Genomic DNA, 18,323 nt, shown 5'->3' on the forward strand with positions numbered 1-18,323 from the left:
GTGAAAGGGTAGGTCATGTTTGTGCTATTTCTGTCTATCCTGCTATTACATTTCATTGTAATCCTTCATCTTATTATTCCCATAATAAGAATGATTCTGAGCCTTTTCCTATGATCTCTATCAGCATGGTCTCCCTGATCTGTGACCTGCACTACACAGCTTTCATACTTTTTAATGGGGATGTCATTCTTAGAGTAGACTCTAGGTGGCACCATTTCACCTGTATTAGATACCTGTCTGCTCTGAACAAACACCCACACTAGTGTGTGTGTGTGTGTATGTACACATAGATATACATACATATGCTTTATTTATATATATATATATATATATATATATATATATATATATATATATATATATATATATATATATATAAAAAACATATCAGGCTGTAAGTATTTGGAAACTTCAGCATAATAGAATTGTTGTAACAGGAAGAGTTTTCTATGGTTTGATGCAAGGATACTGGGACTTATTGTAATCAACTGTAAGAGTAATTCCTCACCAAGAGAGGTGTGAAGATACCTGAGACAGGGATTGGATTTAAGAACCGATTGAATGAATTTCTTAGGAAAAGTATCTATAGTACATACTTGCCTACTCTCCCGGAATTCCCGGGAGGCTCCCGAATTTCAGGGAGTCCTCATGGATTCCCGGAAGAGTAGGCAAAACTCCCAAAATTCACGGCAGTGAATGGAGGGGACGGGGCTTAATCGTGTCATTAAGCTCCACCCCTCCATTTAATGCCATAAATTTCGGCTTTTTATAGTGGGGGCGGGGCTATGGTGACGCAAAATGTCACATGACTTCTGCCCCGGTTCTCCCGGGGGAAAAATCTTAAAAGTGGGCATGTATGCTATAGTTGTAGCTATCAAATCACAGACTCGGGGTAACTGTTGACATGTATGGGGTTCAGGGAGGATCCCACAAACCACCCCTTAATTGACAGCTGCCGTGCTGGGGTTATTTTTTGGCTTTGTCTGGATCACCACAACATAACTAGATTTTAGACCAGGTGATGAACCTGACGGTGTCTGTAACTACAGATGGAGCACAGATGAATAGGACAGACTGCGGGGATCTGCCAGATGTACCTATGGCTGTACACCGTGTGTAAAACGCTATTGGGTACACTATAGCTCTGTTTATCCAAGTAGTGCACTAGTTCTATAGAGCTGCAGTATTTCTATGGCACTGACTACTCGCGCAATATGTGGTGTGCACAAGTACAGGAATAGAAGACTGCATGGGACAATTATAGAGGTATTTTAAGAAACCAACAATTACAACCCCCTAAACCTGTGCTGAGCGACTGCATTCTCATGAATATTGTTTTAGCTCACAAAATGGCCACCCCCACTGTGCGCAGCATAAAGGTACACTTTTAAGCACTTGTGATTGCTGTATAGTCACATAGTTCATGAACTACCAGAAACATGCAACTGAGGTAATTATGTATAAGACTCAGAACTGTATTTAGAGCTGACGTTGCTCAATATTCATGAGAAAGACAGCCAGAAAGCATAGCTGACAATATTCACCTTGTGTCATTCTACTTATGTTATCAATATACTAAGGCTTTGCGGTTCTTATATATATATATATATATATATATATATATATTATATATATTTTTATTTATGTGTGTGTGTTAATGTTCGTATATATGTAGTCACATACTATTCTAATTTTATTATTTATTTATTTATAAGGCGCCACAGATTCCGTAGCGCAGGATACAGAAACAAGTAACAAATATATGAGCTAATACATGTCAGTAGCACAGATGAGTGTGATTAATGCTATGGCAGCTCACACTGAGTGTAGCAAAAGACGAGACAGGACATACAAGGGACAGGAGGCAGTAGTGGGACAATAGGTAGAGAGGACCCTACCCGCGAGAGCTTACATTTTAGAGGGAGGGGTGATGAGAGACAGTAGGACCAACTGGGAGAAAAATTTAGTTACAGATGAGGAAGAGGAGGTGATGGATAGAATGGTGAAGAGGATTTTATGTAAATGTGTCACTAGCAGTTATAACACTCTGTATCAATTCACATAATGTTTCTGATTGTCATATGTTTGTTTTTTTATTTGGATATGATATCACAATAGATATTTAAAAACACTGAAATAAATAGTGTATTGCATTCTCATGAGAAAGAAGAACTTGCATTATGACCAGGTGTTAAAAAACTAAGGGATAGAATAAGCCAGAGGGAAATTAAAAGCTGAGGTTTGTGTTCATATCTAGTTGGGACCTCATTAAGAGTTAACTAAACAAGGGAAAGTTTGGGTACACCCAATGTGAGTGTCATGAGGTGCAGACTTAAGAGAGAGGCTAAAATGATAAGGAGGAGTCATCCTGTCCTCTTGGATCCAGGACAGTTGCCCTCCTTCCCATTTCCTGCTGCTGGATCTGGAATTCATCAGCTGGTTCTGGCGTTTGCCTTCCTGCTGGTGTGTCCTCCGATAGGGGTGGTTTCGCTATGTCTTTGTCCGGGTTCTGGTGCAGGCCGGGGGTGTGTGAGCTTCGTGGTGCACAAGCTCGGTTATATGCTGGTGCAGACCCGGGGGTTCGAGTTCTGGACTGCCTGGGATTATTTTCCCAATTTTAAGATAAATGACAGGGGTGCACTCAAATAAAATGGTGTATATGTAAATTGATGTCCAGAGGGTAAGTGACCCGCCATGGGACATTCGGATTGACATTGGACCTTTGCCGATCTGCTTACAGTGTTTTCCCCCACCGTAGAGTGCGTTTATTGGGTTTAAATAAACAATTTTATTTGCCAACAAGTTTGGTGTGGTGTCTTTTAATTGTATGATAGTGTTAATGATAAGAATAAGGGTTTATAGTTATAGCATTGACCGTTAAGTATTTTAATGGGAGACTTGAGACCGGTACATAAATAAATATTCTAATCCCAATTTCATCCACTATAAATTAATCCTTTCATTTTACAGCACTGCCCTTTTCCATCTCCTCCTGGATGTCCTCACGCTTTCTTAAAATTAACATCTCCAAAACCGAACTCATTGTCTTTCCCCCACCCAGACTCCCTTCCCACCACGACCTCTCTATCGTTATTAACAACTCCACTATCTCCTCTGTCACCCAACTCCGCTGCCTAGGTGTCACTCTTGACTCCTCTCTCTCTTTCGCCCCCCACATTCAATCCCTTGCCCAAGCCTGTCGCTTCCAACTCCGTAACATTGCCCGCATCCGTCCCTTCCTCTCAAGATACCACCAAAACTATCATCCATGCTCTCATCATCTCCCGCCTCGATTACTGCAACCTCCTCCTTACTAGCCTCCCCTACTCGCACCTCGCCCCCCTCCGCTCTATACTCAATGTGGCTGCGAGACTCATCTTCCTCTCACGCCGCTCCTCCTCTGCCTCCCCTCTCTGCCTTGCCTTACACTGGCTCCCCTTCCCCAACAGGATCCTTTTCAAACTCCTCACCACCACTTACAAGGCTCTCTCCCACTCTACTGCCCCTTATATCTCTAACCTCCTCTCCATTCACACTCCCGCCCGCTCCCTGCGCTCGGGCCAATGATCGCCGCCTCTCCTCCACTCTGATCACCTCTTCCCACTCCAGAATCCAAGACTTCTCCCGCGCTGCCCCCCTTCACTGGAATGACCTCCCTCGGTCCATCCATCTCTCGCCCAATCTGTGCTCCTTCAAGCGGGCACTTAAAACTCACCTGTTCCTTAAGGCCTACCAACCATCCACTTAACCTCTCACCTCTTCTGTTTCTCCCCAGGCCCCTTTTTTCTCTCCCCTTTGCTTCACTGGCTCCCTTCTGTGCCTGATTTTGTTTACCCTCCCCTTAGGATGTAAGCTCGTATGAGCAGGGCCCCTCTTCCCTCCTGTCTCCATACCTGTTCTTCCGCTCCGTCTCTACTGTATTTGCCTGCCTGGAGTTTCTGAAGTACTGGTACTTTGTGTTTATTGTTCTGTACTGTTTTACCCTGTATAGTCTACTGTTTGTACTGTGTACGGCGCTGCGGAAACCTTGTGGCGCCTAACAAATAAACGATAATAATAATAATTTTCAAATAAGCATACTTTAAATCTCTACTAACCATCCAGTCTTCTAACCCACGTTGCCTCTTTGCCTCCTTCAACTCACTTACCTGCCCATCCTTGCCCTTCCTCCCTCAAAGTCCATGTCTTTACCACCTACGTCAGAGACAAAATTGACACATGACATTGGCAAGATATTTGCTCATTCCAAATTCCACACACTCCACCCACTCTACCCACCTTCTACACTCCTTAATCCACCCTCAATGCATTCTCCATTGCATGGCCATTTCTAATAAACCTATTTAGGTTGTCTCTCTCCACTGGTACATTTCCATCCTCCTTTAAACATGCATTCATTTCACCAAATCTAAAACGCCATCTCTCGATCCAGTCTCTGTGTCCAACTATAACCCTATTTCTCTCCTTGATTGACTGACATACAACTGCCTGTCACTCTCTCTCCTCTCACTCCATTCTTCTCTGCAATCAGGCTTCCGTCCTCAACATTCCTCTGAAACTGTTCTCACAAAAGTGATCAATAATCATAGTATTCAAAATGCTAAATCTAATCTCATTTCTCCATACTCATTCTCCTGGACCTCTCTGCTACTTTTGACACTGTTGATCACTCTCTTCTCCTACACACCCGTCACTTCATAGCCCTTCATGATGATTCTTTCTTGGTTCACTTCTTACTTATTGAACCGCTTCTGTAGTGTTTCTATGTCTGGCACATCCACCCCTCAACTCTCGCTATCTGTTGGGGTCCCACAAGGCTCTGTTCTTGGCCCTTTTCTAACTGTATACCTCTTCTCTCGGGGAATTATTTTGCTCATTCAGCCTTCTGTACCACCTCTACACTGATGACACCCAAATCTATATCTCTCTCCTTCTGTACGATCTTGTTTCTGCTATCTTCACATGCATGTCCCAACACTACCTAATGCTGAACATGTCTAAAACGGAACTCATCATCTTTCCTCCTCCCAGAATCTCCTCCTCTCCTCTAATCTCCCTTATTGTCAATAATACCACAATTTCCTCAGTCTTCCAAGCCCACTGCCTTGGAGTCACACTTGACCATGCCCTCTGCTTTAATCTGCACATTCAGACTGTCTTCCAGTCCTGTTGACTCCACCTTAAAAACATTGCCAGAATATGCCCTGTTCTTACCCAACATGCTACCAAAACTCTTATCATTTTCTCAACATCACGTCATGACTACTGCAACCTCCTATTATCTGGCATTCCCGTCACCCACTTCATCCTAAATGTTGCTGCAAGACTGATCTTCCTCTCTCGCCACTCCACATCTGCTGCACCACTTTGTATATCCCTGTGTCCTCCCAGAATCCAATTCAAATTACTCACCCTTATCTACAAAGCCCTCAACAACACCATTCCTTCATACATCTCAAATCTCTCCCTCTCACACTCTTAGCTCTACCTCTGACCTTTGCCTCATCTCTTGCAACCCCCTCTCACTCCTTCCTAAAGACTTCTGTGCTGCTACCAGCTAATAGAATTCCCTACCACACCCATTTAGGCTTTCCCACAGCCTTCAAATCTTTTAGATGCTCTCTGAAAACCCATCTCTTTATTTGAACTTACCCCTGCAGATACTACTCAATTAATGCACCATCACAACTGTCCCAATCTCCACACTCACTCCTCTTTTTTCAGCTGTGCTCGTCTTACTTAGACTGTAAACTCTCTCATGAACAAATCTATCCAACCCTTTGCTCTCATGTCTTATATATTTTGTTTACGTTGTATGGCCCTGTTTTATATATGTCCTGTTTTATCCACTGTATGATAGATACTGTGGCGTGTTAAAAAATGTAACAAATAATTATGTGTCGGTGGTAGTCAGTTTAACGGTACTGACTACTCCTACACAGAAGAGGACGACATGAGGACTACGATGACGTAGTATAGCGACCTGCAAAAAAAACATACTTGCCAGGATGCAGATGACTTGATGGGGCCGACTCTGCAAAAGACGTCATCAGAAACAGCGACTCCTGTTAAAGGGCAGCACAGTGGCCTAGTGGTTAGCACTTCTGCCTCACAGTACTGGGGTCATGAGTTCAAATCCCAACCTTGGCCTTATCTGTGTGGAGTTTGTATGTTCTCCCTATGTTTGCGCGGGTTTCCTCCGGGTGCTCCGGTTTCCTCCCACACTTCAAAAACATACTAGTAGGTTAATTGGCTGCTATCAAAAATTGACCCTAGTCTCTCTCTGTCTCCCTCCCTGTCTGTCTGTGTTAGCGTGTGTCTATTTTAGGGAATTTAGACTGTAAGCTCCAATGGGGCAGGGACTGAGGTGAATGAGTTCTCTGTACAGCGCTGCGGAATTTGTGGCGCTATATAAATAAATGATGATGATGATGATGATGAAAGGGGCGACGGAGGAACCCGGATGTCATTGATGTAATGTACGTATTTGTGTGGATGCACAAAAGTGTGGGCAACACGGTGGCTTAGTGGTTAGCACTGACTCCTGCATGGTTCGATTCCCGATCATGACCTTATCTGTGTGGAGTTGATATGTTCTCTTCGTTTTTGCGTGGGTTTCCTTCCACCCTCCAAAAAACATGCTACTAGGTTAATTATCTGCCATTAAATTGACCTCTCAGTCTGTTAGGGAATTTAGACTAAGCTCCAATGGGTCAGGGACTGATATGAGTGAATTCTCTGTACAGGTGCGGAATTAGCTGCTGCTGATGAAGTCTGCTAGGTTGTCTTAGCCGTATAAAGGACCACTCAACCTGAATATTGACATTTTTTTGTCTAGGCATAACATTGATTCCTGTATTTGGAGCCTTGCGTTTGTTTTCTTTTTTTCCTCTTTTTTTTTTTTTTTATCACTCTTACATTTGACACCTTTTCCATGTATGTCTGGCTCTTTGTTTTTTTTTTTTTTATTTTGTCTTGCATTTCCTTTTGTAAAACCCAATAAAAATGTTTATTCTAAAAAAAAAAAATTGTTTTACCATTTTTGACATTGGTACTATGAAACTAAACATTGTTCAGCGTTAACTTGCTCCTCCATTGCAGCTCTGTTAAAATATAAAACATTACCCCCACACTCCATTAAAAAAATACTCAAGCCCTTACCACGATTTAGCAGTAGCCCGATGGGATATTATGAGGTCAAAAAAGCTCAGTTGAGTTGTGTGACATCACTGACCCCGCCCCTTTGCATGAATCAACCAATCCATACAATGCATTTCTGCAGGGCATGTCTGCATGTCAGTTACTATCTGCTCAGTTAGATCAGCTCCTCCTTCCTTTCATGGCAACCTGTGTCAGAAGATTTAATGAGAGCATAGTGGACTTAATTAGCTATGTACAAACACTCCAGTCGTTTCATGTTGTGATGAGAATGAGGTACTGGGCCCCCTGAGTTTCTTACCTTATGCCATGTAGGTGCTATGTTTCTGTTGTAGAATTTGTTTATATTGTATTTTTGATCTCCAAAAAGCCTAATCTTCCTGGGGTAGCCCTCCTACAAGAACTATCTTCGGCGTGACTTTGCTTCAGATGAGTTAAGTATTGGCCACTCCCTTCGTCAATATGCTAAGGGAGCCAGTCAGTCTTTACTGAAGTGTTGGTTGGCTTGGAGCACTGGAACAGGTGAAAAGACAAAAACAAGTTAATTCCAGGATATTTTCCACGATTGTCTGTATCCCAAGCTGGATCCACAATTGGTAGTGGGAAGTGAGACGGGTAAAGACTTGGCCCCTAATCAACGCCCTGGAGGTAAGGGCCCACCAATTGGGCTGGTTAGGGAGGGTAGCCACCCTTTGTATCAGTGTTAGAACCATAGTGGTATAAGAACTAGAGATGGGCGGGTCCGGTTCTCCGAGAACCGAACCCACCCGAACTTTGGGTATCCGAGTACCGAGCTGAGCAGCTCGGTACTCTCCCGCCCATTCCGAATCCAAATCGAGGCCGAACGTCATTGTGACGTCGTCGGATCTCGGGACTCGGTTCTCGCGATACTTCAACTTTATAAATACACGCCTCCACAGCAATCCATCGCCATTTGACAGAGGGAGAGAGCAGGGTGTAGTCATAGGCTAATTAGAGCAGGGACAGAGAATACAATATTGTTCTTGCAATTGCTCTAACCAAAATCGCTAGTGCAGAGAGGAGGATAGAGGTTTATTATTTTTTCTTCATATTTGGCACTCCCCAGCGCTTTTGGGGTGTCCCCCATAATTGTGCATTAATATTTCTGGCTGTCAAAAGTCATATCTGTCAGCAGTATCTACTAAATAATTTGTAGCACTCCTCAGTGCTTTTGGGGTGTCCTCCCTAATTGTGCATTAATATTTCTGGCTGTCAAAAGTCATAACTGTCAGCAGAATCTACTAAATAATTTTTAGCACTCCTCAGTGTTTTTGGGGTGTCCTCCCTAATTGTGCATTAATATTTCTGGCTGTCAAAAGTCATATCTGTCAGCAGTATCTACTAAATAATTTTTAGCACTCCTCAGTGTTTTTGGGGTGTCCTCCCTAATTGTGCATTAATATTTCTGGCTGTCAAAAGTCATATCTGTCAGCAGTATCTACTAAATAATTTTTAGCACTCGTCAGTGCTTTTGGGGTGTCCTCCCTAATTGTGCATTAATATTTCTAGCTGTCAAAAGTCATAACTGTCAGCAGAATCTACTAAATAATTTTTAGCACTCCTCAGTGTTTTTGGGGTGTCCTCCCTAATTGTGCATTAATATTTCTGGCTGTCAAAAGTCATATCTGTCAGCAGTATCTACTAAATAATTTTTAGCACTCCTCAGTGTTTTTGGGGTGTCCTCCCTAATTGTGCATTAATATTTCTGGCTGTCAAAAGTCATATCTGTCAGCAGTATCTACTAAATAATTTTTAGCACTCCTCAGTGCTTTTGGGGTGTCCTCCCTAATTGTGCATTAATATTTCTGGCTGTCAAAAGTCATAACTGTCAGCAGAATCTACTAAATAATTTTTAGCACTCCTTAGTGTTTTTGGGGTGTCCTCCCTAATTGTGCATTAATATTTCTGGCTGTCAAAAGTCATATCTGTCAGCAGTATCTACTAAATAATTTTTAGCACTCCTCAGTGCTTTTGGGGTGTCCTCCCTAATTGTGCATTAATATTTCTGGCTGTCAAAAGTCATAGCTGTCAGCAGAATCTACTAAATAATTTTTAGCACTCCTCAGTGTTTTTGGGGTGTCCTCCCTAATTGTGCATTAATATTTCTGGCTGTCAAAAGTCATATCTGTCAGCAGTATCTACTAAATAATTTTTAGCACTCCTCAGTGTTTTTGGGGTGTCCTCCCTAATTGTGCATTAATATTTCTGGCTTTCAAAAGTCATATCTGTCAGCAGTATCTACTAAATAATTTTTAGCACTCCTCAGTGCTTTTGGGGTGTCCTCCCTAATTGTGCATTAATATTTCTGGCTGTCAAAAGTCATAACTGTCAGCAGAATCTACTAAATAATTTTTAGCACTCCTCAGTGTTTTTGGGGTGTCCTCCCTAATTGTGCATTAATATTTCTGGCTGTCAAAAGTCATATCTGTCAGCAGTATCTACTAAATAATTTTTAGCACTCCTCAGTGTTTTTGGGGTGTCCTCCCTAATTGTGCATTAATATTTCTGGCTGTCAAAAGTCATATCTGTCAGCAGTATCTACTAAATAATTTTTAGCACTCCTCAGTGCTTTTGGGGTGTCCTCCCTAATTGTGCATTAATATTTCTGGCTGTCAAAAGTCATATCTGTCAGCAGTATCTACTAAATAATTTGTAGCACTCCTCAGTGCTTTTGGGGTGTCCTCCCTAATTGTGCATTAATATTTCTGGCTGTCAAAAGTCATTTCTGTCAGCAGTATCTACTAAATAATTTGTAGCACTCCTCAGTGCTTTTGGGGTGTCCTCCCTAATTGTGCATTAATATTTCTGGCTGTCAAAAGTCATTTCTGTCAGCAGTATCTACTAAATAATTTTTAGCACTCCTCAGTGCTTTTGGGGTGTCCTCCCTAATTGTGCATTAATATTTCTGGCTGTCAAAAGTCATTTCTGTCAGCAGTATCTACTAAATAATTTGTAGCACTCCTCAGTGCTTTTGGGGTGTCCTCCCTAATTGTGCATTAATATTTCTGGCTGTCAAAAGTCATTTCTGTCAGCAGTATCTACTAAATAATTTTTAGCACTCCTCAGTGCTTTTGGGGTGTCCTCCCTAATTGTGCATTAATATTTCTGGCTGTCAAAAGTCATAACTGTCAGCAGAATCTACTAAATAATTTTTAGCACTCCCCAGTGGTTTGCGCTCAGAATGGATTCAAAGCAGTCCACATATGATCTGAATGAGCAACCAGGTTCTGTCACCAGTCCTGATGTTAGTGTTCCCAGTACGTCATCTGGCCAAGGCGATGTCAAACAACAGAGTGTTTTCAAATTAGTGCAAAAAACAAAAACCAAAAAAATTTTTACTGTATTGAAGCGAAAAAGAAGTGTAACTGAGCAAAAGTTAAGTGACGATAAAAAAAAATTGCAAGCATGCCATTCTACACACGCAGTGGCAAAGAGAGAATGAGGCCTTCACCTTTGGCTATTAGTGGCAGATCCCAAAAAGTTACCCAGCCTACAATTGGTGCACAACTACTGTTACGCGTCAAAGCCGAGCTGCAAGATAACAGTGAGGCATTACAGGAGAATATTTGCTCTGATTCACAAATGACAACAATCCCTGTGGAGAGTCCATCCAACAGTGGGATGTCTAATCGTGAGCATTCTGCTAATGTGTGCCTTAATAGCCCGAGTGTAGCCGGTGATACCCAAATTGAGGATGCCACTTTGGAATTAGAAGAGGATGAGGGGGAGATTTGTGTAGGCGACGAGGGCGCTAATGATGATGTTGATGATTATGGTGCAGACAGATACCAAATTGCCTTTCTCAATTTCTATTTATATTCTAGATTATATAACGGCTGAATAGTTTTCTATTTTACTCCTAGTGGAGAGAGGATCTGATGCAGACAGATACCAAACTGCCTTTGTCCATTTCAATTTATATTGTACAGTATATAACGGCTGAATTTATTAGTATTTTATACAAGTGGAGGGGGGCCTAGAGAGACAGAAACCAAACTGGCTTTCTCCATGTCAATTAATATTGTACAGTCTATAACGGCTGGATTTTTTGGTATTTTATACAAGTGGAGGGGGGCCTAGAGAGACAGAAACCAAACTGGCTTTCTCCATGTCAATTAATATTGTACAGTCTATAATGGCTGAATTTTTTGTTTTTTTAAAAAAGTGGAGGGGGCCTATAGAGACAGAAAGCAAACTGTCTTTTTCCATTTCTTTACATATTTAACTATAAGTGTAGGGTGTAATATAGATTCAAAGACGATGGCTGCATTGCCAATATGCATAGATGGAGAGGAAGACAATCTGTTTTGTGTGTAGAATAAACGAAGGCCTACCAACGAAGAATTAAACAGTTTTTTTGGATGATTTATTACCTCAACAATTAGATTACTTATCTCTAAAACAGTTGGAGCACTAAATTGGGTTATTTTAGGCACAAAAACATGTATTTTCCAACAAAATAGCAAAACAAAACCAAACAAAACCAAGACCAAAACCAAAACACGCAATGGCGGTTTTGCAAAACCAAAACCAAAACCAAAACACAACGGTAATCCAGATCCAAAACCGAATCCAAAACCAAAACACGGGGGTCAGTGACCATCTCTAATAAGAACAGAGTCCGGACACTGAAAAAGAAATTTGGAGTCAGCATTGATTGGGAATTACAGTCCCTGATGGACTGTCAAGGCTTTGGAAGCAAGAAAAAGAGATGAGTGGAACGTGTAGCTCTCCCAGACTCTATCAGTCTTTGCAGTGGTGTGTACCTGCGAAAAGTGGTGTGATGTCTGGGCCTGACCATTGCCTTGCCAGCAGCATAAGGACTATTGACCTGAGAACCGTCAGACTGTTCCAAATTCCAATATCCTAGGGTTACATAACTGCGGCTTATACTTGTTGTGTTGTTTTAACACTCCAATGTTATACTGTGATTAATTCATTCATTTGTTAAAAGTACTATAGCTCGTGCGATGAATCCTTTAAATACAAGCATAGTATTCGTTGGAACTGTATTTGTCTGGGCGTAAAAATGGGGCTGAGCTGTAAGCTTAAGCGCTACACATGGATTTGATGTGGTCATCCTCAGTGGTCTCTGAGTACACTCTGTCTGTTGGCATGGATAGATAGCCTAAGGTCAGCCTCACTATGGTGACACATGTATAGTATTCAGCTCAGTAATTCACAGTCTTTTCTATATATTAATGTCAAATACTGGCTTTTAAGCCAGAGCTCCCCCACTATTTATAATATATAGAGTCAGCGCTGGTGTTTAGTGCTCATTAATATCATAGTTGCATTATCTACCGGAATGTCTGGGAAAATCACAACTTACTGGGAGCAAAGCACCCAGAAGTCCATACCAGCAGCAAGATGGGTGGGGCCATATTAATCATAACCAAGCCCCGCCCACTCCAGTAAACTACTAAACACCTAAACCTCTGTGTGTGCTTTAGGGCGGGGCTTAGTAACATGATCTTCCCACTCACTTTTCATCACAAACCACATCAAGACCCGCCCACATTTTCTCTTCCTGCCCTGCATCCAACGCTCCTGGAATCAAGGTAGGAAAAGTATGAATCATTTTCAGTATTACTCCTATTGATATTAAATATACATATATTTATTAAATCAGTGTTTTGGGGTCTCTTTTGGCACTCAGTCCCTTCTACTATTTTGTTGAAGATTTTCCTTTAATTGGTGAGCTAGGCACTGTCTCTCTTTATTATAATGTAAAATGATCTCCCATTGCCTTAGTTTCCTATTTGCTCTGTTTTCAATATTAAGATACCTCCGAAACGTTAACATATTTCACTGGTTGAAATAAATGGAAGCACATGTATCTGTTCTCTGTGTACCTGAGAGCAAATGTGCATTATCGTCACCCTAGAAGCACTATACACAAATGGCTTCGGAGACTACAGAACAGGGAAAGGGTATATAGGATAAGAATTGGTTTATAACCTACCACGTTTCTCAATACTTGAGAAGAACTGTGCCTAAAAATGTAACTTCAGTCTTCACTGCACAAAAAGAATACCTCCCAATTGTCCCGATTTTGGAAGGACATCCCAATTATCGGACTAAAAAAAAAGGCGGTTCTCAAAAGGAAAGTGGGTGGAGTTTAAGCAAATTTGCCTATATATAGGCTGAGTTTGCGTCTATAGGGGGCTGGGCTTATTTTGGGAGATATGTTAAAATATCTATACACATTACAAACTTTTAGTTGTACCTACAAACGATTGGGTAACGTCTATCTATAGATATCCTATACGCTTAAGTTTATATTAATGATATAATAATACTCATTTACACTCAAGTATAGCACTTGCAAGGAACAGATATATGCACTTTAATTTCTAATTCCCATTTAGTTCATCTGGAAATGTTTACCATTTGGGCTAGTAATACTGACAATGATTTCTAGTGGGTTTGTCACTAGGGGTTGAAGAAAATAGAAAGATTTCAAATAGGAAAATCATGACACTGTAGGCCCAGCCCAGATTCTCCCAGCCACACCCTTAGTTGGATATGGCTCCTCCCACATACCATTGGACCTTTTTTATAAAAGACAAACAAGCAGGACTGTCTTATGAAAGAGGCGGCACTAGGAACTGAGAAAACTAAGCTAATTGCATCCATCTACGTTTCAAATCACGCCATTAAATCTGTGAAGCGCAACAGCCGGCCCTAGGGCTCTATTGTAATACCCTGCAAATCACAGATATATTACTGTATGCACTCATTCAGAATACTACGGTTCCAGAGATTGCCTCTGGGAAGTTAAATGCAAATTGCATCAGCCATTTTGGAGTAGGCAAAGTGCAATGAATGAACTAAAAGGTTCCAAGAGATTCTTGAGGGAAAAGGGGAGGAGCCAAAAACAGACTATTAGAGACTAATGGATGTTTTGGTGTGAAGTGTGCTATGAAGACTGCCTGTGATAATGGATGGAGCTTCCCACAAAGAGCCACTAAATACTATTGCTTTGTCCTGAGGGATTGTTTGCAGATAACGTTCTAAGGGGCCTATTTATTAAACCTTCAATTGGTGTATATTCCCTGAAAACAGCAGTTTTCTGGGAATAGACGTCAATTGAAGTATTTCTCTAATCTATCAACAGTGCATCACAGCAGGTATCATAGATATCTGCTGTTTTGAACTTTTTTTTTCATAATACATAGCAGTCCCCATCCATGTCTATGGGAAGTGCTATGTACCGCAATTTAACAATAAATAGAAATGGTTTAACACATATGGTAATGTACGCCAGCTCAGGCTGACGTACATTACCGTTTCTGATATTTTTTAGCACTGTTCAGCTCTGCTCCGTAGAGCAGAGATTTACAGCGCATGTGTGGAGGTATCACATGATCCCTCCCTGTCACACAGCGCATGCATGGAGGGATCACATGATCCCTCCCTGTCACACAGCGCATGCGTGGAGGGATCACATGATCCCTCCCTGTCACACAGCGCATGCGTGGAGGGATCACATGATCCCTCCCTGTCACACAGCGCATCCGTGGAAGGATCACATGATCCCTCCCAGTCACACAGCGCATGCGTGGAGGGATCACATGCAGGGCTGCCATCAGGGGGGTACAACAGCGCAACACAAACTTACCTGGGGGCCCGCTGTCTTGCAGTCCGCTGGTCTCCGCTACTCTGCGCTGATGTCTTCACAGCGCATGTGTGGAGGGATCACATGAACCCTCCCTGTCACACTCCGCTCTCTGCAATAGTGAAGTGCAGAGAAGTTATCAGACGGAGCATGCGCACAAGGCTTCTATGCATCGCACAGCAGCTTCGGGAACGAAGAGACAGTGAACAGGTAAGTTGTTAACTTCACAGGAACAGCAGTTTTTCGTGACTGCTGCTCCTGTGGAGATTTTTTTAATAAATATGAGAAATAGTTCAATTCTTATCAATGCGATAAGGATTGAAAACTATTTTTCATTTTATGCGGCTGTTGATAAATGTGCCCCTAGGACTTAAAAGCCAGCCCATAAGGAAACATCATTGAAGAAATAGGAAAAGACCTAACTTGCCTATCAGATGTCAGCAGAGCTCATATGAAGAGAGATAAGTTTATGATGTATTTTGCTTTGCTCTGTTCAATTTATTGAAACAAATGAGACAACAAACCTCTGAACATTACTGTAATATTGCTATTGAGAGGGTATACTGCTGTCTGAATGGAGAGTTTATTCCAGCCAAATCTGCTGTATTTAAAGTTACCTGCAAGCTGACACAGTGTGCAAGCGACATAGGGGTCTATGAATCAATCAGATCAAGCACTTAAATCATGTGGAAACAGCTGTTTCCACGTGATTTAAGTTTAGTTGCCATGCATTAACTGCCTAAAGGAGGAGATTTCACAGTGCTAAGGTGCCAGTAAAGAGGATGAACTAATCGGACCACAGAGTAGCCCCGACATGATGCATTTGATTGGTGCTTAAATATGCATCGCTGCGATTTGCTGGTACTGCATATAATTAATGCATAGACCCCATAGAGAGAAATAATTTTAAACAAGAGTGTGTCTATATTGCACCAAAAGTTTGCTTCTATTATGAAACTGCCTAAAATGGTTGCCGTAGAGAAAATTGCAAGTTGTTTAACCCTACAGTTTCTGAGAGAGAGCTGCTTATTCCATTAGACGGATTGCTAAGTGGACACTGAGTCCTTTATGTTGGAATTAGTTTATTGTGCAGAATTGCTGTCGTTTATGGCGCATAGGAGTCACACATGCGTCAAGTTGATTACTGATTTCACTGATTCACCTTGTGCAAGTAAATAAGCTTCATGTGTCAGCTGTTTAAACCTGTAGATTATAATTTACCCTTTGGGTTCTATATCATAAAGTGACCCCAGTCTACACTCATTTCTTCTAAAGCATCTAAACTGAACCTGGATTACTCCTTGTTGCATCTCTACTGAATTTTGAGTGAGAAGTATGATCTGTATAATTGCACTTAAAGTATTGTGATTGATTGGTCTATATTATCTGCTGCCACAGCATTTAGTGTAATAGTCTAATTAACTCATAGCAACCAGTTGTCTCCTAAAGTATCTATCCACTGAAATCCATGTCACTGAAGCACAGTGCCTAAACTGAAAGTGGGATATATTTATTCTGTGACCTATGTGTTGTATTGGTTTATGTTTGATTATTGTTGAACCAAGATTCCTAGCATGTTATTTATTGTGTGACATGTTGAATAACACTGCATGTTGATAGTATTGTGGTATTACTTTCCCTACACTACCGCTACTTATCTGCTGATGTGGTAAAGCCTTATGCCACAAGCAAAGAGATTAAACCCAAGAGTTTATGCAGTTTTAGCCCTGTGTTCCTTGTTTTATTCCAACAGACTTTCTCTAGCAAATTTACAAACCCAAATAATGACATTTCCATACAAAACATATCCCAATATAACACGACAAGTGCATTTCAAATTATACATTGGTGCCTGCACCTCTGATTGAAATACATTTCTACAATAAATTATTTCTACATGATCCAGCCACAAATAAGTTATTTATAAATAAGTTACTTATAAGTGATCCAGTCACAGTATTCTAGTCACTTTTTCAGCAGTGCAGTTTTTATTTTATTTAAAGTCCTGCATACTTAGTTTAAAACTTCATGTATTGTACAGAGCACCTTTTTGGGTCACTAATTTATATCTACAGCTCCATTCATGGAGTATTGCTTAGAAACACTGCACGCAATTACTGGAAGATGCTGTTTGTCACATTGCAGAAAGAGGGCGCTACAGAATTATAAGAAAACAGATCATATACGTAATTTTTGCTGCAGAATTCATGGAAATAATATTTATCATAGTTATCATGTTATACATATCTCATTGTTATCTCACTATTATGCCTGTCTTGAGAGGGCCAGGGAAAATTTGTATGCATGAAACGACTTTTTCATATAATTCACTCGATGTGAAACGTGATTTGCCAGCATCTACCTGTTGCTCACTTATCTAGTAAATTCCAGATCCTTTCCCTGTACCTCTCTCTTCTGCTTTTACTCACATTCATTTTGTGATACCCAGTAATCCACCTCTCTACCCCCATTTGTCAACCACCCCCTCCCCTGTGCTGAACTCTATGGTGTGACTTCTCAGTCACCCCATCCTCTCTCTCCCCCCTCCTTACTGTTCTCTGTCACCAGGTATCTCTATCTATCAGCAGTAACTTGTATTTAGAGTCTCTCTCTGTCTCAGCAGTCATTCAAATGTAGTATCTCTGTCTCCCTCTCTCCCTATTTCTCTTAGCAGTCACTTGTATTTATAGTCTGTCTCTGCAGTCACTTATATTTAGCTCTGTCTCAGCACTCACTTGTATTTAATCTTTCCCTCTCTGTAGTCACCTGTATTTAATCTCTCTCTCTCTCTCTCTCTCTCTCTCTCTCTCTCTCTCAGTAGTCACTTGTATTTGATCTTTCCCTCTCTGTAGTCACTTGTACTTAGGCTCTCTCAGCAATCACTTGTATGTAGTCTCTCTCTCTCCCTCTGTCTCTCTCTCAGCCCCTTTCTCTCTCTCCATCTGTCTCTCTCTCTCTCTCCCCCCCTCTCTCTCTCTCCCTCTCCCAGCAATCACTTGCACTTGTATTTAGTCTCTCTCTCTCTCTCTCTGCAGTCAGTTGTATTTAATCTTTCCCTCTCGGTAGTCAATTGTGTGTAGTCTCTCTCTTTCTCTCTCTCCTTCTCGCTCGTCACTCGTATTTAATCTTTCCCTTTCTGACAGTCACTTATATTAAGTCTCTCTCCTCAGTTATTGAGGTACAATCAGCTATTGTATAGCAGTAGTCTGTGCCCCTCTTAGCTACATGAACCTTGAAGCTCCCTCTTTTTCTCTCTTTAGAATACTAACCTGTCTGATCCTCACTTTCTTCTCTCTTCCTCCTCTTATACTCTCCCAGAATAACAATTTATATCTGTACTTTCACACTTCCCCTTCCCACTATAGCCCCCTCGCCCTACCTTTTTCTTCTACACCCCCCCCCATTCTCATTCTTTTCCACCCAACCCCCCCCTCCCTGTTGCTCTCTCTTCCCTCCCTCCCTCCCCTCTTCATAGTCTTTTCCACTCAACTGTCTGTGAATAAAAACATTTCACTCTCTGCTC

At 41.4% G+C, this 18,323-nt stretch overlaps 1 long non-coding RNA gene across 1 annotated transcript; it reads right to left on the reverse strand.

Moving 5' to 3' along the window:
- Positions 1-5,393: 5,393 nt before the first annotated feature.
- Positions 5,394-7,668, reverse strand: LOC142151293 (uncharacterized). Its single transcript, XR_012691170.1, has 3 exons — positions 7,460-7,668; positions 7,162-7,347; positions 5,394-6,065 (listed from the first exon to the last, which is right to left on the reverse strand). It is a non-coding gene; the product is annotated as an uncharacterized LOC142151293 (long non-coding RNA).
- Positions 7,669-18,323: the final 10,655 nt, after the last annotated feature.

Source organism: Mixophyes fleayi, chromosome 4 (assembly GCF_038048845.1).
Source record: "Mixophyes fleayi isolate aMixFle1 chromosome 4, aMixFle1.hap1, whole genome shotgun sequence".
Classification (NCBI taxonomy): domain Eukaryota; kingdom Metazoa; phylum Chordata; class Amphibia; order Anura; family Limnodynastidae; genus Mixophyes; species Mixophyes fleayi.